The following is a 21,215-nucleotide window of genomic DNA, read 5'->3' as shown; positions in this document are numbered from 1 at the left end:
TTATTCATTTTTCATACATATTTATGAAAAGCAACTAGTCCTCCTTTCACATACTTCTCTTTGCGACCGTAGCAACGACAGTATTGCACAATAGCTGCCACAAAAACTCACACGTGCAAAAACGTACGTAAAACAGGGCGAATATGAGTAACATTCGAGCTAGACTATTACTGCAACTTTGAGACGTGCAGTGTCGTCACAAAATTATGTGATTAGCCCGGTCTAATGTTGAGAACATGCGCAGTAGCCTACGCTCACTGCAGAAATTTACATACTCCATGTGAGCGACGCGATATCATGTTCCCGCGGCAGCGCGGCACCCAATAGCGCTCTCGTTGAGTCGCAGCCACCGACCGAGCACGCGTTATCTCTGCCCTAGACACCCACAGACTCAGCTGTGCGCCTGATGTAAGGCGGTCACGTGACGTGGCGGCCGGCGCATTCAGCGGGACACGGCCCGCTCCTCGGCCAGTGCGTCTCGCGCGGTCTGGTGGTGCGGTGCGCATGCGCGCGGCAGCTAACGGCAACAACAACAGCTGAGCAGCGCTTCCGCCTTCTGAAAGCACGCTGCTTGTCCGCCGCTGACAATAGGTACAGTGCGCGCTCGCTCAGCGCCCCACGTATGTGGGACTCGGAAAAAAACTTTGCCTCTTACCTTCTCGTTATTATTGGGTTGATGCACAAGTTCGTAGCGCTTTTCCGTGAGTTTAATAAACACAATATATTCACATAGTAGAAACTTTATTGATCAACATAATATTCTCCTTCACTATTTATAATAGTCTGCAGTTGCCGGGGTAACTTTTCGACTCCACGACTGTAGAAATCACTTAGCTTTGAGACGAAGAACTCGTCGATCCACGTTCGGAATGCATTTTCATCTGCAAAGGAAATTTCTTGAACGTTTTTCGATAGACAGCTGAAAAGGTGAAAAATCTGAGGGTGCAAGATCAGGTGAAAAGGTGGGTGAGGAATGATTTCCCAATTCAACTCTAGTATAGTGTTTATTGTCAGTCTAGCAGAAAGCAGGTAGGCGTAACCGTGGAGTAGGGTCACTTCACGCAGTCTTCCTGGTCGTTGTTCTTGGATTGCGTCTACAAGACGTCTCAGTTTTTGGCAGTAAATGTTAGCAGTGACGTTTATACCTCGGGGAAGCAATTCGTAGTACACCACACCGACGCTGTTCCACCAGATGCATTATCTTTTGTGGATGCGCGCAGGCCTTTGTACGGCGAGTTGCTTCTTTGTTTGGGTTCAGTCATTCCTTTCTTTTCCTTGTGTTAGTATATATACACCATTTCTCGTCACCAGTAACGATACGGGACAGGAATAGTCGGCGTTGTTCATGAGCCAATTGATGACTAGCAAGCAGAGATGCTCATATGTCCACCCGATGATTTTTGTGCTTTTGGCTTAGAGCATTCGGTGCTCATACAGTCGATTTCGGAACCTTCCGCATTCCACGCAAATGTCGCGCTATTGTGGAATGATCACAGTTCACCACATCTGTCAATTCTCGAGTACCCTGGTATGGATAACTGCGGATTAATGCGTTTAAATGATCTTCATCAAACCCCGAAGATCTACCTAAACATGGAGTGTCATTAACGTTAAATCCAGCTTCTGTTGATGGCATACGCGGTACAAATGTTTCCGGCTTCCTACACTGCTACCACTCCACCATTGAACTCAAACAGAAGAATACGTCCGAAATGTTCAGATTTCTCCATTTGGCACTCCATCTTCTAGCGGCCACAGCTCCACTCACTATCTCCAAATGACACTATGTAACTGAAATAGAAACAATGAACTACAAGTAGAAAAGACAGTCGATAAATAATCCCATAGCAACCGGAATACCAACATGTAAAACAAAAACGCCACGAACTTGCGCACGAACCTAATATATTAACAACCCAGTAGGTCTTGGAATATACTCATTAAATGCTGGATAGTTTGCTTAGAGGTCATATTACTGATAGCACTGAATTTACGTTTCTCATTTTATGCTCGTCACACACACACACACACACACACACACACACACTAATAAGTCATGTACAACAACCATCATTTCAGAATTCTCTCCCAGCCATTCTGTGTGTCCATGTTACTTTCATTGTCTCCTGATGGGATTTCTTTTCTACCCTCAGACCAAATGGTTACTGCCTTCTTGAGTTTTTGTTCCTGGCCGTTGATCAATTCGTGAATATTTATGCAAAATATTTGAACTTGTTTTCCTACTGTGTTATCGCTTGTCATATTACACCTACTCCAGACTGCGAGGTAGATGATCGGTTTAGTTTCGTGATTTAAAGTAACGATTATATTTTTTGTTCTGACATATTTTGCTGTTTTGATCATTTACATATTTAATACCCCCTCAGTTTCTCTCGCCATCAAAAGAGGAAGAAGAAGCCGTGTGAAGACGATGCACAAAGCTGAGTCAGTAGCTGTGTGGTCTGCAGTGAGACTGGCAAGAAGTCGAGTACCTTTATAACATCCTTTGTATAACAGTTAATCGAATTACTGCGAAAAATAAAGATAAAATGTAAATTAAATAAAACATTCGGCCTTGTCTGCTTTGCTTCAAATTCCACTTGATTCAGCTTCGCAGTGCATCAACACAGAAATGTGTCTGCATTGCGAATCCGAAGAAGCCGCAAGAAAAAACTTTCTCTATCAAGGGTCATGGTCACCAAAAGAGAGAGAGAGTAATATTAAAGGCTACTTCTTTTTAGGCCGTCTTTTAGTGGTTCATATAACTCCACAACTTATGTCTATTCATTTCATACGACCATAGAATTTTCGCCTCCGGTTTTCCTTCTTTTCTTTTTTTTTTTTTTTTACATCCGAAAATTTCCGTATACTATTGAATTGGCGTATTTGTTTTTAGTTTTTTATACTCTGTATGTTTCTTCTTCACTCTCTTCTGAACACAAGATTTTCCTCACTTCTCTTGGATCTTCCTGCCGGTTGATGCTATGTCTCTCTCTCTATTTTAAATGAACGTTTGAGCACCATAAAATATTATGTTTCAGCGAAGCAGATGTAATGATCTAGTTTTGCGTATCTTGTGCTGCAGTTTTTCATTTTTTTTGTAGAAATATATAATGAATCAATTTTTTGTAATGCATTTTATCACTACCGTCAAAAATCATTGTAGAGTTGCCCCCATGTGGATCAACCGCATTACAAGGTCCGTGGTCAAGGCCTTTCGATTATTATCCGTCTGGATCATCAGGGCACAATGCGTGTGAATTCCATGTCTGCTTGAACTAACACCGGATGTTCCCTGTCGTAGATACAAAGACTGGCAGCCGTGACTGGCCGTATCTTGTTTCACTGACGGGAGAGAGCAACGAAAATATTGGAAAATCTGAACTGGTTGAAGCTGGACTAAAGGCCCCTGATATCCAGAGCAAACTTAGATTGTTGCAGTACTACTTTTCGGACATAACCTACAAAAAAATTTACCCACCTTATATTAGTCCTACTGTGGCCACAATGATGACAGTAAATATTTCCCACCGGTAGCACACAAGTTCTAATTCTTTCCATGGTCCATCCATGACTGGGACTAGAGGAAAGAAAATGTACATACTGCCATGGTACTTTTATACTAATTTGTGCAGTACAGACGTCGATCTAGATTTTTTTCATTTGCTCTGATCGTGTGGCTGTTGTCTGCTGCAAGAAAAAGGCGCTTGCTCTATTAAATGAATATCATATGGGCAGTATTCGTACGCAAGAATTTAACTTGCGCGTAACAGATTCGTCACTCGCTAAGAGCTGGGTACACATCCAATCAACATAAACAACAAAGGAAGCTGAACTTTGCGAGTCAAAGAAATTAATTCCTGAATATATGTTTTAACATGCGCTACAGAAGGAACTATAGTCCTGAAGAAGAACTTTGAAGCATTAGAGTGTGTGGACTTAAAAAGTAATACAAGAATGGGACAAATATAATGACTGATAAGGTAATGTAGAACATTTCTGTAGAGGTAAGTGGCTTGGTGGAGAACCAGTTTTAGTTGAAGGCGCTATCTGGAACGTATCTCTTTCGAAACGCCGAAACTCGGCCCTATTGGCTACGTTAAGGTCGTTACACACATATAGTCCGAACCTTTACGAAAAGAAAAGTTTGTGGTAAGGACTATAGGACCAAACTGCTGAGGTTATTGGTCCCTTGGCTTACACACTACTTAATCTAACTTAAACTAACTTACGGTAAACACTCATGGCCGAAGGAGGACTCGAACCTCCTACGGAGGGAGACGCGCCGGTCGCGACAAGAGGGCATAGACCGCACGGCTACTCCGCACGGCGAACCGTTACGATTTTGCCAGGGACTCTAGGGAAGTTTTCCAAGCCGGTCGTGGCTTTGACCAGTTCACAATAGCGCAGCTGGGAAACCCTTTGGTGTCTGCCCGTGCGCTAGTGATGTACGCTACAAAGCCTCCGTCTCTTCATTTATTTATCTGTTTATTTATTCATTTATGAATCTCCATGAGACCATATGACCCACTTAGTCGTAGAATATAGATTAGTGTATGCCAACTAGAAAGTTTATAAACCAAGAATTAAATAATTAGTAGAACGCGAAACAGAGAGCATACGAATCAACAATACACTGCAAAGAAAAGTTCTCAACAAATGTGAGGAACTCGTGTACAGAATAGAAGGAATGAGCCATAATGGATCTTTTCGACTTGGATTTGAATACTTTTTTCAGTTTTGCTGGCAGCTTATTGAAAATGAAACCGCTGAATAATACACGTCATTCTGCACAACGCTGAAGGAAGTGTTAGCCAACTGTACATCGTCTTCCCGTCTAATGTTCACTGAATGAATGTTCTGTTTTTCTCTGAGTGAGTTAGTACTGTCAAAAACAACTGGTGTGGTGAAATATACGTACAGGGATGACGGAGTTACGATTCCAAGACACCTGAACAACAACTTACGCGAATTTCAATAACTGATACAGATCAGTCTGACCGCCCTATTCCGAGTTAAGATATTCTTGGTGCGTACACAGAATTGCCCCAAACTATAACACCACACTCTATGATATTGGCTACTCTTCAAGTCTCTCTAGCCTTTAAGGTTACGTTATTTTTTTTTGTTTTGTTTTCTTGTTGTCACTGAATCTGTGACCAGTGAATATTATAATGTTTCATCTATTAATGGAACGCTTTATAGTTAGATATGGGAACGAGACCTCATTTGGCGGGTAAAAATGGAAATGTCGTGTGGCTAGGGCCTCCCGTCGGGTAGACCGTTCGCCTGGTGCAGGTCTTTCGATTTGACGCCACTTCGGCGACCTGCGCGTCGATGGGAATGAAATGATGATGATTAGGACAACACAGCACCCAGTCCCTGAGCGGAGAAAATCTCCGACCCAGCCGGGAATCGAACCCGGGCCCTTATGATTGACAGTCTGTCGCATCAGCAGTGACTGGTAATCATAAAGTCACAAACGTATCGCAAACAACTTATTTGCGGAGTTACGTTTACTGAGACAGTATTCTTCTAGTATCGTGTCCTTTCACCTGTACGCGTTGACACAATTTATTATGATTAGGGAACGGATATGTACATGAATAAATACTTTTTGTTCGTAGAGAAAAAACTATAACTAACACAGAAATTCCGAAAGAGCACACACAAATCGTATACGAAAATCTGTTTTACATTAAAATACATAATTATTTATATATTTTAAGTAAATAAACATCTTAAAAATTTCTGTTAAAACATAATTTTTCACTTCCCTTTCTTTTAATTTTTAAATTTAGCAAAAACTCTCGAGCATAGACATATTATCAGAAAGGAATTTGAATGAACTTCTTTCGCAAATGTACTGACTTCCACCACACGTGGATTGATTCACTCAAAGCCCCGAAAATGGAAGCTGTTAAATAGAAGAAATTTAGAAGTGTGTTCGAAAAAGAAAATGGTGGACTTCATATGATGTGTGAAATTGCCAAGATTTTGGGAGGAGTAGTAGATGTTGGTGAAATTGAAAATGTGTGTACTGGAGACATTCCTCAGATGAAACGTGAAAGACTATCGTCGTGTGATGTTGAAAGCAACAGCTCCCAGTATCGTGCATTGTTTCGAGACAACCGACATTGATTTGTAGTGGAAAACTTGGAGAAAGTATTCGTGATCTACTGCAATAGCGGTTGGCTTCAGTCCACTAATGCGTTAGCGTGACTTGTAACTGATTTTTCAACGAAAGTATGTACATTTTACAATAGTGAAACAAAATATTTTTCTATTTTTGTGCATATTCTTATGTTTTTCCTACATAAAAATAATGTAATTTTATGTTTTTTAGCACTTAAAAGTCCATTCCCTAATTATAACACACTTTTTATATCACAAAGATTGATAAAAATTATGTTTTAAATATTGAGTTTTAATTATGAAAAACTAATGGAAGAGACGCCTTTTTTAATCAAATTTTTATTCTTAAGTATCATATTATAATTTTAAAAATCACAAGAATATGTCACTTCCATTATAAGTTTTTTTTCATCAGTGGCCTATGGAATCGGCCGAGTGCCATCGTTATCTGAACCAACGTTTCAACGCGTGTCCTACACGGCATCTTCAGGCGATTTCAGCTGACACACGTTTAATCCTTGCATCTAGACAAGAGTTGTGAACCGAGTGATAGCGTCACATGAAAGCCACGTTTTAACGACTGCTCAAGAAAATGTCGAGGAGTTCAAACAAGATAAAGTCTTCTTATGAATAATTTTTTTCCCTCGTTTCGTTTACGGGAAAAACAACGTTTGTGAAATAAAGTTAGTGTGAGAGAAACTGTTTCTCTTAAATAGTCTCACCTTTCACGAAACTTTTGCGCGTTTTCTCGCGAACACAGGCCTAAGTTCCAATATTCAAATGTATGTGAATTCCTAAGGGACCAAACTGCTTAGGTCATCGGTCCCTAGACTTACACACTACGTAAACTAATTTATACTAAAAACAACACACACACCTATGCCCGAGGGAGGACTCGAACCTCCGGCGGGAAGGGCTGATCGTGTAAGTAGTTAGGGGTAATACTAAAGAACGAATACGTAAAATGTGTAGTGGGCAAGACGAGTAGAAGACGAAGATTTATTGAAAAAGTTGAAAAGTTCTGCAAACTGCGGTGCATATGTAGAGCAAACAGCACGTAACACGCTATTGCGATCAGTTCTAGCGTATTTTACCACCGTTTGGAGTACTCATTAAAAGTATGTGACTACAGGCACTAAACGAATTGACAGACCTATTCCTACGACTGTAACAGTTCTGCATAGTCTCTATGGAAGTGTAACGAAAATGGTCGGGATACTTAAACGCGAAAATTTGGAAAAAAGAACGGAAGGAAGATTAGGTTTTAAAGTCCCGTCGATGACGAGGTCATTAGGGATGGGACACAAACCCGAATTTCCGTTCGGAGCGAAATGGTGCAGTGGTCAGCACACTAGACTCGCATTCGGGAGGGAGACGGTTCAAACCCACGCACGGCCATCCAAATTTAGGTTTTCCGTGATTTCCCTAAACCCCTCCCGGCAAACGCCCGCGTGTTTCCTTCTCTATCCCCAAAACAATCCGACCTTCTGCTGCATCACTAATGACCTCTACGTCGACGGGACGTTAGGGATTAATCCTAATCTTCCTTTTTTCTTGTTCGAAATTCGGTAGGGTTGGGGAAGGAGATGAAAGACACTATCCAGGCAGTTGCTTTAGGAGATTTAAGGAAACCACTTGAAACCTAAATCTGAATATCTGGATGACTCGATGGGGATTCGAGCCACCATCCTCTGAATGCGAGTCCATTGTCTTAACGCTGCTCTGTCACGCTCGGTTTTGGGTTAAAGGCGACGTTTCTCTCGCGAAACATTGCTAGGTTAATTTGGAGAACCTGTACCCGACAGAAACCGTGAGACAGTGGTACTGCGTGGGGATCATTAAACTTGGCCACCTACAAAGGGATACAGAGACGTATTTTTCCCTCACTCGGTGAGTGAATAAAACAGGGCCGAAAAACGATAGAATTAGCACGAAATATCCTCCGACAGGAACTGTACTGTGGTTTGCGGGATATACACTATCAGATGAAAACATCCGGGCGCCCCTGTATAACGCGCAAATGGCCACTAGATGTCACGGGACGCGGACTCGACAGTAGGAAAGGAGGCGGAAACACTGTGTTACTAGTAGAGAAACAGCAACATCAAACTGGATCCCTAGGAAGTCACAAGTTGGACAGTCAGACGTAGGTACGAGGAAGGTAACTGCGAAGAAACTTTGAATAAAAGAATAAATACTTCGGTTGATCAACGAAAGAAGAAATTACTAAGGAAATGACAGGAATACAGAAATACAGCTCCGAGCCAGGTGGCGCAGTGGTTAGCACCCTGGACTCGCATTCGGGAGGACGACAGTTCAGCCGGCCGGAGTGGCCGTGCGGTTCTGGGCGCCACAGTCTGGAGCCGAGCGACCGCTACGGTCGCAGGTTCGAATCCTGCCTCGGGCATGGATGTGTGTGATGTCCTTAGGTTAGTTAGGTTTAATTAGTTCTAAGTTCTAGGCGACTGATGACCTCAGAAGTTACGTCGCATAGTGCTCAGAGCCATTTTTGACGACAGTTCAAACCCGCGTCCAGCCATTCTGATTTAGGTTTTCCGTTATTTCCCTAAATCGCTTCAGACAAATACCGCGATGGTTCTTTTGAAAGGGCACGATTTCCTTCCATATCCTTCCCCAACCCGAGAATGTCTTCCGTCTCTAATGACACCGTTGTCGACGGGACTTTAAACACTAATGTCCTATACTTCCTCCTCCAGGAATACAGCAATAAAAATCCCTTAGGAATGAAAGAAACCGAAAATGAAGGACAGCTAAATGGCTGAAAAAAAGAGGTCATCTTCGGAGGACTTAGCTTGCATATTGAAAACTCAAAACTACCTCCGATGAAATGGGTGGTAACATTAAGAGTGCAATGGCATGTCTATTGTTAAGTGCATAGAAGAGTGCGGCCTCTTAGAAAAGAGTGCAATGAACGCCTCTATGACTTGACAGGAGCAGGAATTGGAGTCGATATGGAAAACGTAGGGGATCCAGTTATAGAGTCAAAAGATCTCTCGAGACTAGGGCAGAAAACGTATACAACTTTCCATTGGAATTTCTAAAATTATAGGTGGAAGTGGAAATCAAACGACTGTCATGTAGAAAATATGAGACTGGTGACATACCATCAGACTTTCGGAAAAATATCATCCATACAATTTTGACGACAGCAAGAGCGGATATCTCTGAGAACTATCACACCTTCAACTTAACAGTGCATGCATCCAACTAGTGACAAGGATTATATATACAAGAATAGAAAAGAAAATTGAGGATCAGTTAGATGACGATCGTTTGGCTTTAGGAAAGGTACAGGCACCAGAGAGGCAGCTCTGGCAAGACGATTGACAGTTGAAGCAAAACTGAAGAAAAACCAAGAATCGGTCATTGGATAAGTCGACCTAGAAATCGCGTTCGACATTATGAAATGGTGCAAGATGTTGGAAATTCTGAGAAAAGTAGGGTTAAGTTACAGAGAAAAATGGGTAATACAGAGTATCTGCAAGCACCAAGAGGTAAAAATAAGATTAAAAGACCAAGAGCGAATTGCTCGGATTAAAAAAGGGAGTAAGACAGCGATGCAGTCTTTTGTCCCTGCTGTGCAATGTATACATCGAAGAAACAATGACGGAAATAAAGCAAAGGTTCAAGAGAGGGATTAAAATTCTGGACGGAAGGTTATCTATGATAAGATTTTCAGTTGACCTTGCTATCCTTGGTGAAAGTAAGAAGTAATTACGGGATCTGCTGACTGGAATGAACCATGTAATGGGTGCAGTGGATGGATTGAGAATACTCCGGAAAAAGACAAAAGTAAGGAGAAGTTTAACATCAAAATTGGTGGTCGCGAAGTAGACGAAGTTAAGCCAATGTGCTAGCTTGCAAGCAACATCACTTATGACGGACGAAGTGAGGAAGACGTAAAAAGGCCATCAAAGACAAAGAGGGCATTCCTGTCCAAGAGAAGTTAGCCAGTTTTCAAACAAAGACCTCAATTTGGGGAAGAGTGTCGGTTTGGAGCACACCATAGTGTGAGGCATGGACAGTGGGAAAACAACGGAGATTCGAAGCATTTAAAATGTAGTGCTATAGAAAGATGTTGAAAATTAAATGAACTGATAAGATAAGGAATGAATATGTTCTCCGCAGAATTGGCAAGGAAGGAAACTGTGGTGTCACAGCCAGACACCACACTTGCTAGGTGGTAGCTTTTAAATCGGCCGCGGTCCGTTAGTATACGTCGGACCCGCGTGTCGCCACTATCAGTGATTGCAGACCGAGCACCGCCACACGGCAGGTCTAGAGAGCCTTCCTAGCACTCGCCCCAGTTCTACAGCCGACTTTGCTAGCGATGGTTCACTGTCTACATACGCTCTCATTTGCAGAGACGACAGTTTAGCATAGCCTTCAGCTACGTCATTTGCTACGACCTAGCAAGGCGCCATATTCTTCAAGAATGTATTCTGAGCAGATAATATTGTGAATCATGCATCGTCAAAAGCGACGTTCATCATTAATGGATTAAAGTTAAGTATCAAACTAATTACGTCCGCTTTCTGAATTCTCATTCCTTGTCATGTTCCAGACCTCACGTCAGTATAGTTCTTCCCTCCTAACGCCAGCCTGCGTGAGCTAAAACGCGTGCATTTCGGCCTCCATTCGTAACACGGTGTTGGCTCTTCTGCCAACACAACAGAAACATATGGAAACACGGACAAGAGGAAGGGACAGGATGAGGGTACATGAGTTAAAACATCAGAGAATAACGTGAAAAAAAAAGTCGGTCACGAGAGCTCACTGACTTGGAACATGTACTAGTCATTGGATGTGACCTGTGTACCAAAGCCGTCAGGGATATTTGAATAATTCTGAAGCAGAAACAGTAAGGGACAGCCACAGCTAAACCAAGAGCAGGCAGATCTGACGGACAGAGGCCAGTAGAAGGAGTCACTCGCGAGTTCCGCAGTGCTACCAACAGCCCATCTAGCATAGTGAATGTGTGTATGGAGTTGAAAAGAATGGGGTGCAGTGACCGAGCACCTGTGCTGAGTGACGCTTGAGGTTGCGTGAAGAGCGATGCCACTGGAAAGTGGATGACAAGAGACGAGTGCTTTGGAGTGATGAAACCTTTGTCAATCCGATGGTAGGGTTTGGGTTTGGCCATCGCCTGGAGAACGTTACCACCCATCATTCGTAGGGCCAACACCGAGTTACGTAGGAGGTGGTATTTCAGTGCAGGAGTGCTTTTCATCGCTAGGGTGAAGTCACCTTGTGCCGCGTAAAGAAACTCTAAATGCTGAAGGATACGAGCACATGTTACAGTATTGTTCACTGCGTGCAGCAGCAGAATGACAGTTCTCTGACTCTATGACTCTGTTATAAACTATAATCCCTGAAGTAATGGTTTGTGGATAATGAAGTTCCTGTAATGAGTGACCTGCTCAGAGTCTCGACCTGAACTCAACGGAACGCCTATAGGATGGGTTAGAACGTCTACCCCTCTCTAGACCTCAACGTTCAACATCACTACCTTCTCTCGTTTCGGCTCTTGAGAAAGAATGGGCTGCCATTCCTCCACAGAAATTCAGACACCTCACTGAAAATATCCAAAGGAGAATTAAAAGTGTCATAAAACCAAAGAGCTGTTTGTAGAAGTGGAGCCTTCACGTACGCCTGAAGGAAGCAGCCGTGAGCGGATGACACCTCTTAATTTGAAGTACAGGGGAGAGGCAAAATAATGTGAGCACTTGTACTTACTTGGGAATGGTTTATTAATAAGGGGTTGGACCCCCATTTGGCCGTAATACAGATGCGATTCTTCTTGGAATACTGGCACATAACGATTGTATAGTCTCCAGTGGAATACTATGCAACTCTTCGATAAGAACCTCTTCTAACTCCTGTAGTGACGAGGGAGGTGGAAATCTGCTCCGGAGTCTGCGCTCCAATACTGCCCACAAGGGTTCGATAATGTTCAAGTCTGTGGAGTGTGCTGGACAGGGAAGGCATCGCAGTTCAGTTTCATGCTTCTCATAACACGATTGTACTGTCCTGTCTATGTGAATGGGAGCATTATCGTCTCGAAACATGTCGTCATTGTTGGAGAACAACATTTGAATCACGGCGTGCACCTGATCACCTAAAATGTTCACGTAATCGTTGGCTGTAACACGGCCTTCGAGAGTAGTGATGGGACCAGCAGAATACCACGATGTGGCTGCCCACACCATCACACTTTCACCTCCACGCTTATTCGAGGGAATCAAAGAATCAGAACTGAAGGATTCTTTTGGCGTTGTCCAGACGTGAACTCGGCCCGATGTTGGAAATAACGAAACCGTTGACACGTCGGACCATATGACGTGTTTTCACTGATCGGTTTTCCGGGACGTGTGCTCCTGACACCAAGTTTTACGCTTCTTTTTGTTGGTTGTCACTGATGTTTTCGATACGGCAGCTCATCTATGAATATTCGCTTTATGGAGCTCTCGGCGGACAGTGTCGATAGATACGGGGCCTCGAAGATGGCTATTGAACTCGGCAGTCGCTTTAGCCGCCGTAGTTTTGTGTTGTTTTGGGGGGTTGGGTTGACTTGGGGGACGAGACCAAACTGCATCGGTCTCGTCAGATTAGGGAAGGATGGCAAAGGAAGTCAGCCGTGCCCTTTCAAAGGAACCATCCCGGCATTTGCTTGAAGCGATTTAGGGAAATCACGGAAAACCTACGTCAGGATGGCCGGACGCGTGATTGAACCGTCGTCCTCGCGAATGCGAGTCCAGTGTGCTAACCACTGCGCCACCTCGCTCGGTCCGTGTTGTTTTGACACAATTTGAGTTAGCGTACGGCGACCTCTGTCATTTAGTTTTGCGCCCGCACGATGATATCATACTACGTTTCGTGCAGGCTACCACGACTGTTGAAACTGTGGTGTCACCGCCAGACACCACGCTTGCTAGGTGGTAGCTTAAATCGGCCGCGGTCCATTTAGTACATGTCGGACCCGGCGTGACGCCACTGTGTGATCGCAGACCGAGCGCCACCACAAGGCAGGTCTCGAGATACGGGATAGCACTCGCCCCAGTTGTACGACGACTTTGCTAGCGACTACACTGACGAAGCCTTTCTCTCATTTGCCGAGAGACAGTTAGAATAGCCTTCAGCTAAGTCCATGGCTACGACCTAGCAAGGCGCCATTAGCCTTACATAGTTTGATACTTACCGTATAAAGCATGTCTCTACAAGAACGTTGTAAACCAATGAAGATATAAAAGTTCAGTATAGCAGCTACGTACTTTTCTTGCTACCATTCACTACTTATCCTGTTCCAGAATTCACGCCCGTATGCGTTAGATAGCTTCCATTTCGGCCTCCTCTATCTACAAGGTGTTGGCACATTTACCAACACATCAGAAACAGTTACTCTTGAAACATTCAATAAGTTGGCTGTCTTGGCTACTGATGCTGCAGCTAATCGGGCCACCACAATCTGCCCTCTTTGGAACTCCTGTTAGGTCTTTCATTGCACGTCGAACTCGGCCTCTGAATGCAAATACGAAGTGTGCACTACTCGTAAACAACCTGCACTGATGCGTAGTCCGTACTAAACACGCACAGTCCATAGCGACACGTGCCTTACCTGCATTGTTGACAGTCAGACGCAACCACTGCTGTTAACATTATTTTGGCTATCCCCTGTAGCCATCACCGAAACTCACAAGACTAGAAAAATCGCAACGTTAAGCTGGAGCGTGAGTGACGATGCAGTCGAGGACATCATCAGTATCTAGCCTACAGGCATTTTCCTTGGGGATTACCTCTGCGAGAGGAGATATCTATCGTTTAACGGGGTAGAACACTCACTTTTTTAACGTATGATCGGTATTGTTATGACGTATATCGCACCTACTGTAGAAGATCAAGTACATCATTCGGAGCGTATGTGGTCTTCTTACATTTACATATTACGCTTTTGTAGTAAAGTATCTTTGCATTGCGTAACAGCTTGCACCGGACGTTGTTAGTCACTTCAGTTTCGATTTCTATCTGAGATGGATTTTGCATAGTAGTTACTTTATAATACGAAATTGGCGATAGTAACGTTATTAACTGTATCCACAGCTTTCAGACTTCTGTCATTGTCAAAGAGATACAAGGACAACAAATAACAGTGGTAGTTAACGGAAGCAAACCGTACACTTCGCTAAGAAAAGCGCCCGTACGATTTCACGGTTCATAACTGTTATGTGCAGAAAGTACGTCGTAAGGTATAAGTCAATGGTCGTTTATGAAGCAGAGGCCACAAAAAACTGCGTGGAAGGCTTTATCGTCTCAGATACGACTCTACGTTGTTGATGTCGGATGAAGAATGCTTAAACCAGGCCACTACAGCGCACAGGCTTTCAGGAGAGTAGCACGTGAAAGAATTCATGAACTGGAGCAGTAGGTTGTACAGAATGTGCGAGAGAAACGCAATTAAAGCTCGACAGCACACGAGGAGTTATCAGAATGAAGACGCCGAGATAAGAGGAATTTTCCAGCGGCAGGCGGCACAGAATTCAAAGCGAGAACGAACTCAGGTGTGCCGGTGACAAAAGCGGCAGGGATTACGTTGCGGAGTAAACCAACGGTACCTCAGAAAATCCTCGCGCCGTTTACAGTTTCACCTCATATGCTCAGTGTGAATGATAGTGCAGATCATTAGTTTGGATAATAACTCAAAAATTGTTAAGATCAAAATAAACTGACGTAAAAAAATAAAGTTCAATAATGAAATTTCGGGAATACAAATGTCTAGGTAACATATTTCAGTGATTAATGTGGTGACTTGGCAAGACAGCCAAGCCACTATGAGAGGAAGCCGAAAGGCACGCGTTTAAGCTCACGCAGGCTGACGTGAGGTCTGGAACAGTTAAAGGAGTTGAGTCTAGTAAAAAAAAAGTACGTAGCTTCTGGAATACTTAACTTTAATCCATAATTGGTGAACATCGGTCTGACGGTACATGCATCACAAGATAAATAGCAAAAGATAATGGCGCCTTGCTAGGTCGTAGCAAATGACGTAGTTGAAGGCTATGCTAACTATCGCCTCGGCAAATGAGAGCGTAATTTGTCAGTGAACCATCGCTAGCAAAGTCGGCTGTACAACTGGGGCGAGTGCTAGGACGTCTCTCTAGACCTGCCGTGTGGCGGCGCTCGGTCTGCAATCACTGATAGTGGCGACACGCGGGTCCGACGTATACTAGCGGACCGCGGCCGATTTAAAGGCTAACAACTAGCAAGTGTGGTGTCTGGCGGTGACACCACAATTAACATTGCAAGATCACAAGTTAGTGTAATCGCGAGGGTAAGCCATTGCAAATGTGAAATGCTGGTGCATTGATAATCGGTGTAACTGGCAGAATGTTGAACGCAAGCATGCAAATGTGCATACATTATGTTGTACAGGTGTCTGATGTCAGTTTGTAGACTGGAGTTTCACACCTGTTGTCCGCAGCACGTGGTCGTGTGGTAGCGTTCTCGCTTCCCGCGCCCGGGTTCCCGGGTTCGATTCCCGGCGGGGTCAGGGATTTTCTCTGCCTCGTGATGATTGGGTGTTGTGTGGTGTCCTTAGGTTAGTTAGGTTTAAGTAGTTCTAAGTTCTAGGGGACTGATGACCATAGATGTTAAGTCCCATAGTGCTCAGAGCCATTTGAACCAGCCATTTCCACTCCTGTTGAACTTTGGTCGGTGAATACGAGGTGTGGCTAGAAAAAAACCGGACTAGTACTGGTGAAACAATAAAACGAATGCAATAAGGCTGAAAGTCGCGTGGCCTGTCACGTGACTCTCGCTCCGCCTACTGCTCGAGTTTCATCTGCCTCCTGCACTCAGTCTGCCTGTGGCGTCTGTTTTAAGTAGTTGACGTTTTGTCTGTGCGTCGGAAAATGTTGAGTGTACAGAAAGAACAGCGTGTTAACATCAAATTTTGTTTCAAACTAGGAAAATCTGGAAGTGAAACGTTTGTAATGTTACAAGTGTACGGCGATGATTGTTTATCGCGAACACAAGAATTTGAGTGGTTTAAACGATTTAAAGATGGCCGCGAAGACACCAGTGATGACACTCGCACTGGCAGACCATTGTCAGCAAAAACTGATGCAAACATTGAAAAAATCGGTAAACTTGTTCGACAAGATCGCCGTTTAACAATCAGAGCAGTGTCTGAGTTAACAGGAGTTGACAAGGAAAGTGTTAGGCAGATTCTTCATGAAAGTTTCAACATGAACGAAGTGTGTACAAAAATGGTTCCAAAGTGTCTCACAATTGAACAGAAGGAACGCCGAAGAATGATTTGTTCTGACACCCTGGAAAACATTGAAAGTGATCTCACCTTCTTACAAAATGATATTACTTGCGATGAATCGTGGTTTTTTACTTACGATCCCGAAACTAAACGCCAATCGATGCATTGGAAAACTCTTGGCTCTCCACGACAAAAAAAAAGCACGAATGTCAAAATCGAAATTCAAGGCAATGATGATTGTTTTTTTTTGACATCAAAGGGATTGTGCACATTGATTGGGTACCAGAGGGACAAACAGTGAATCAGCGTTACTACATTAGCGTCCTGGCTACCCTACGTGAGCGAGTACGGAGAAAACGGAACGATTTGTGGAGAAAAAAGTCATGGATCCTTCACCAAGACAATGCCCCAGCTCACAGTGGGTTGTCAGTGAAGACGTTTTTGGCAAAACACAACATTCCCATCTTAGATCATCCACCCTACTCAGCTGATTTGGCCCCCTGCGACTTTTTTCTTTTCCCTAAAGTCAAGTCAGCTTTGAAAGGAACTAGATTTGAGACTGTTGAAGCAGTAAAAGAAAAAGCGACGGAAGTAATGTATGGACTTACCGAAAATGATCTGCAGCGTTGCTATGAACAGTGGAAAATTCGTATGGAGCGGTGTAGAGACCGAGGAGGAGAGTACATTGAAGGAGATAACATGAAATTGCAAATAATTGTAAATAAATGTTTTTTTCCAGCATCGGTCCGGTTTTTTTCTAGCCGCACCTCGTACAGGGATGGTTAGTGCTCAGGCTGGAGTTGTCGTCTGGTGATGTTTTTATACGTCCTCGACTGGAGACAGATCTGATGATCCAGCAGGCCAAGGCAACATGCCGACACTCTGTAGAGCATCTTGGGTTACAACGTTAGTTTGTGGGCGAGCGCTACACTGTTGGAGAACACCCCCTGGAAAGCATTTCATGAATGGCAGCACTGCAGGTCGAATCACCAGACTGACGTGGGATGACAATGAGAGTGCTTCTGCTGTCGTAGCAAATCGCGCCCCAGACCATAGCTAGAGGTGTAGGCCCAGTGCGACTAGCACGCAGACAAATTGGTTGCAGGCCCTCAGCAGGTCTCCTTGTAACCAAAACACCGCCCTCACTGCTACCGAGGCACAACCAGCTTTCATCAGAAAACACAACAGATCTCCACCCACCCAGTGAGTTCTCGCTTGACAACCTGAAGTTGCAAATCGGTGGTCTTGGGTCAGTGAAACGCAAGCTTCAGGGCGTCTGGCTCTGAGCAGTCCTTGAAGTAACCGATGTTTCACAGTTCGTTATGGCACTGTCATGCCAGCTGCTGCTCAAATTTATGCTGCAGTGCGATGCGCCAGAACCATATGTCAGACACGATAGTCTTTGCTCAAAACAGTGCAACATAGCCGTCCCGAGTCCGGTCACCTTGTGACGTACATTCTCGTGGCCGCCGCTGCCCGCAGTCAGCGGCTACCTTCCTGACAAGTCTTCCTGCAGTATCACAGAAGGGACTCCACCAGTATCACAGAAGGGACTTCGAGCTTCTCGTGGCTCTATTTCACGGCCCCATTCAAACTGACAAGGGGAGGCCGCCAATTGTCAAATTCAGATTCGATTCATACTGCGCATAATAAAAGCTCATGGCCAGAGGCGTAATGTGGCAAAGCACCAAGATGCACTTCTCAGCCGTTGTCGAGAAAATCGACAGTTAAAAGAAACCGTTGCAGTGAAATACTCTCTACGATTAATAATTCTCTACAGCGTCGTGGCGCAGCGGTAAGCGCTCGGGTTCGTAATCCGAAGGTCGCCGGATCGAATCTCGCGCTATGCAAACTTGTTTTTAGTATTGGTTTTTTATAATTCATATATACACTCCTGGAAATGGAAAAAAGAACACATTGACACCGGTGTGTCAGACCCACCATACTTGCTCCGGACACTGCGAGAGGGCTGTACAAGCAATGATCACACGCACGGCACAGCGGACACACCAGGAACTGCGGTGTTGGCCGTCGAATGGCGCTAGCTGCGCAGCATTTGTGCACCGCCGCCGTCAGTGTCAGCCAGTTTGCCGTGGCATACGGAGCTCCATCGCAGTCTTTAACACTGGTAGCATGCCGCGACAGCGTGGACGTGAACCGTATGTGCAGTTGATGGACTTTGAGCGAGGGCGTATAGTGGGCATGCGGGAGGCCGGGTGGACGTACCGCCGAATTGCTCAACACGTGGGGCGTGAGGTCTCCACAGTACATCGATGTTGTCGCCAGTGGTCGGCGGAAGGTGCACGTGCCCGTCGACCTGGGACCGGACCGCAGCGACGCACGGATGCACGCCAAGACCGTAGGATCCTACGCAGTGCCGTAGGGGACCGCACCGCCACTTCCCAGCAAATTAGGGACACTGTTGCTCCTGGGGTATCGGCGAGGACCATTCGCAACCGTCTCCATGAAGCTGGGCTACGGTCCCACACACCGTTAGGCCGTCTTCCGCTCACGCCCCAACATTGTGCAGCCCGCCTCCAGTGGTGTCGCGACGGGCGTGAATGGAGGGACGAATGGAGACGTGTCGTCTTCAGCGATGAGAGTCGCTTCTGCCTTGGTGCCAATGATGGTCGTATGCGTGTTTGGCGCCGTGCAGGTGAGCGCCACAATCAGGACTGCATACGACCGAGGCACACAGGGCCAACACCCGGCATCATGGTGTGGGGAGCGATCTCCTACACTGGGCGTACACCACTGGTGATCGTCGAGGGGACACTGAATAGTGCACGGTACATCCAAACCGTCATCGAACCCATCGTTCTACCATTCCTAGACCGGCAAGGGAACTTGCTGTTCCAACAGGACAATGCACGTCCGCATGTATCCCGTGCCACCCAACGTGCTCTAGAAGGTGTAAGTCAACTACCCTGGCCAGCAAGATCTCCGGATCTGTCCCCCATTGAGCATGTTTGGGACTGGATGAAGCGTCGTCTCACGCGGTCTGCACGTCCAGCACGAACGCTGGTCCAACTGAGGCGCCAGGTGGAAATGGCATGGCAAGCCGTTCCACAGGACTACATCCAGCATCTCTACGATCGTCTCCATGGGAGAATAGCAGCCTGCATTGCTGCGAAAGGTGGATATACACTGTACTAGTGCCGACATTGTGCATGCTCTGTTGCCTGTGTCTATGTGCCTGTGGTTCTGTCAGTGTGATCATGTGATGTATCTGACCCCAGGAATGTGTCAATAAAGTTTCCCCTTCCTGGGACAATGAATTCACGGTGTTCTTATTTCAATTTCCAGGAGTGTATATATATATAAGATATATTTTTCCCACGTGGAATGTTTCCCTCTATTGTATATATATATGTATATATATATATATATATATATAATTCCCGGCAATCAGTTGCAACAATTATGCATATAATAAGTTGTTGAAAGTCGTTTGTCGTGGAAAAACTGGCGACATCATTATATTTTCCGCTAACAAAGTTGTATTTCACAAATGTTATTAATTGTCTTCGTAATGTTAACCACGTATAGTTAACGGAAGACGTAGAAACGATATTCCGAAACGAATACGTATAGCGTAAGTCAAACGTTCGAATCAGAATAGAGACCCCACGAACACAAGTTTGCTGTGGCAGGTATGAAGTATAAACTCCTTTACTCGCTCGTTACACTTGAATGACAAATGTTGAATGGGTCGAAACGAGCCGCCGCATAACAGTGTAGTTGCCTGCTAACTTCGAAAGAAGGTAGAAGCGGTCCCTAGCGCAACTTATAACATTGTCGAAAATCATTGCGGACGGGAGAGCTTTGGTACATCCTGTTAAAAAAACCGGAGAAATGGAGGCGGTAAAATTGGAGAGCGATCCGCCTTCACCAAAATGCATAAGAAATTCATTAATTATATATATATATATATATATATATATATATATATATATATATATATATATATATATTTGAATTACAAAAAACTAATAATAATTTAAAAAATTGCATGGCGCGAGATCCGATCCGGCGACCTCCGAATTACGAACCCGAGCGCTTACCGCTGCACCACGCGCCACGCGCCATGCATAGCATGAATCGAATCTGAATTTCACAATTGGCGGCCTCCCCTTGTGAGTGAGGTGTTGCTAATGGCGTCCTTGTCCCCTTCAAGCCATTCTTGGCTGATGTCAGCTCACCATGTCTTATTTGCAGCGTGTATCTGAAGCAAACGTGATTTCCATATTCATAATGGCGCGACTGGCGCGAAATTTGAATAGACATTATCTTTCAAATGTAGAAACACGCCTTCACAACTTTCGTTTATGTTGCAGAACTCCTTGGTGTTGCGATATTTTTTCCGACAGCGTATGTTGAACTGTTAGAAATTCTTTCCACCGTAGCTTGACGGCTGTTGGCTTTCGCTGACTGGTCACTGGCTGTCTTCTTATGGCAGAAATTTCGCATCAATAAATTTCTGGCCGATGATTCAATGGAAAATTCCACTGGGCTTGACGTCCACCATTCTGATGTGAAGTTATTATAACGTTTTTTTATCCTTTGAATAACATCGGGGATAGGCTACAACCCTGTTTCACTCCCTTCCCAACCACTGCTTCCCTTTCATGCCCCTCGACTTTTATCCCCCTCCAATGAACCATTGACTTTGCCGTTGGTGGGGAGGCTTGCGTGTCTCAGCGATACAGAGAGCCGTACAGTAGGTGCGTAGGTGCAACCACAACGGAGGGGTAACTGTTGAGAGGCCAGACAAACGTGTGGTTCCTGAAGAGGGGCA

The sequence above is a fragment of the Schistocerca americana genome, chromosome 2 (genome assembly GCF_021461395.2).
Source record: "Schistocerca americana isolate TAMUIC-IGC-003095 chromosome 2, iqSchAmer2.1, whole genome shotgun sequence".
NCBI lineage: Eukaryota > Metazoa > Arthropoda > Insecta > Orthoptera > Acrididae > Schistocerca > Schistocerca americana.
This window is presented reverse-complemented; position numbering follows the sequence as displayed.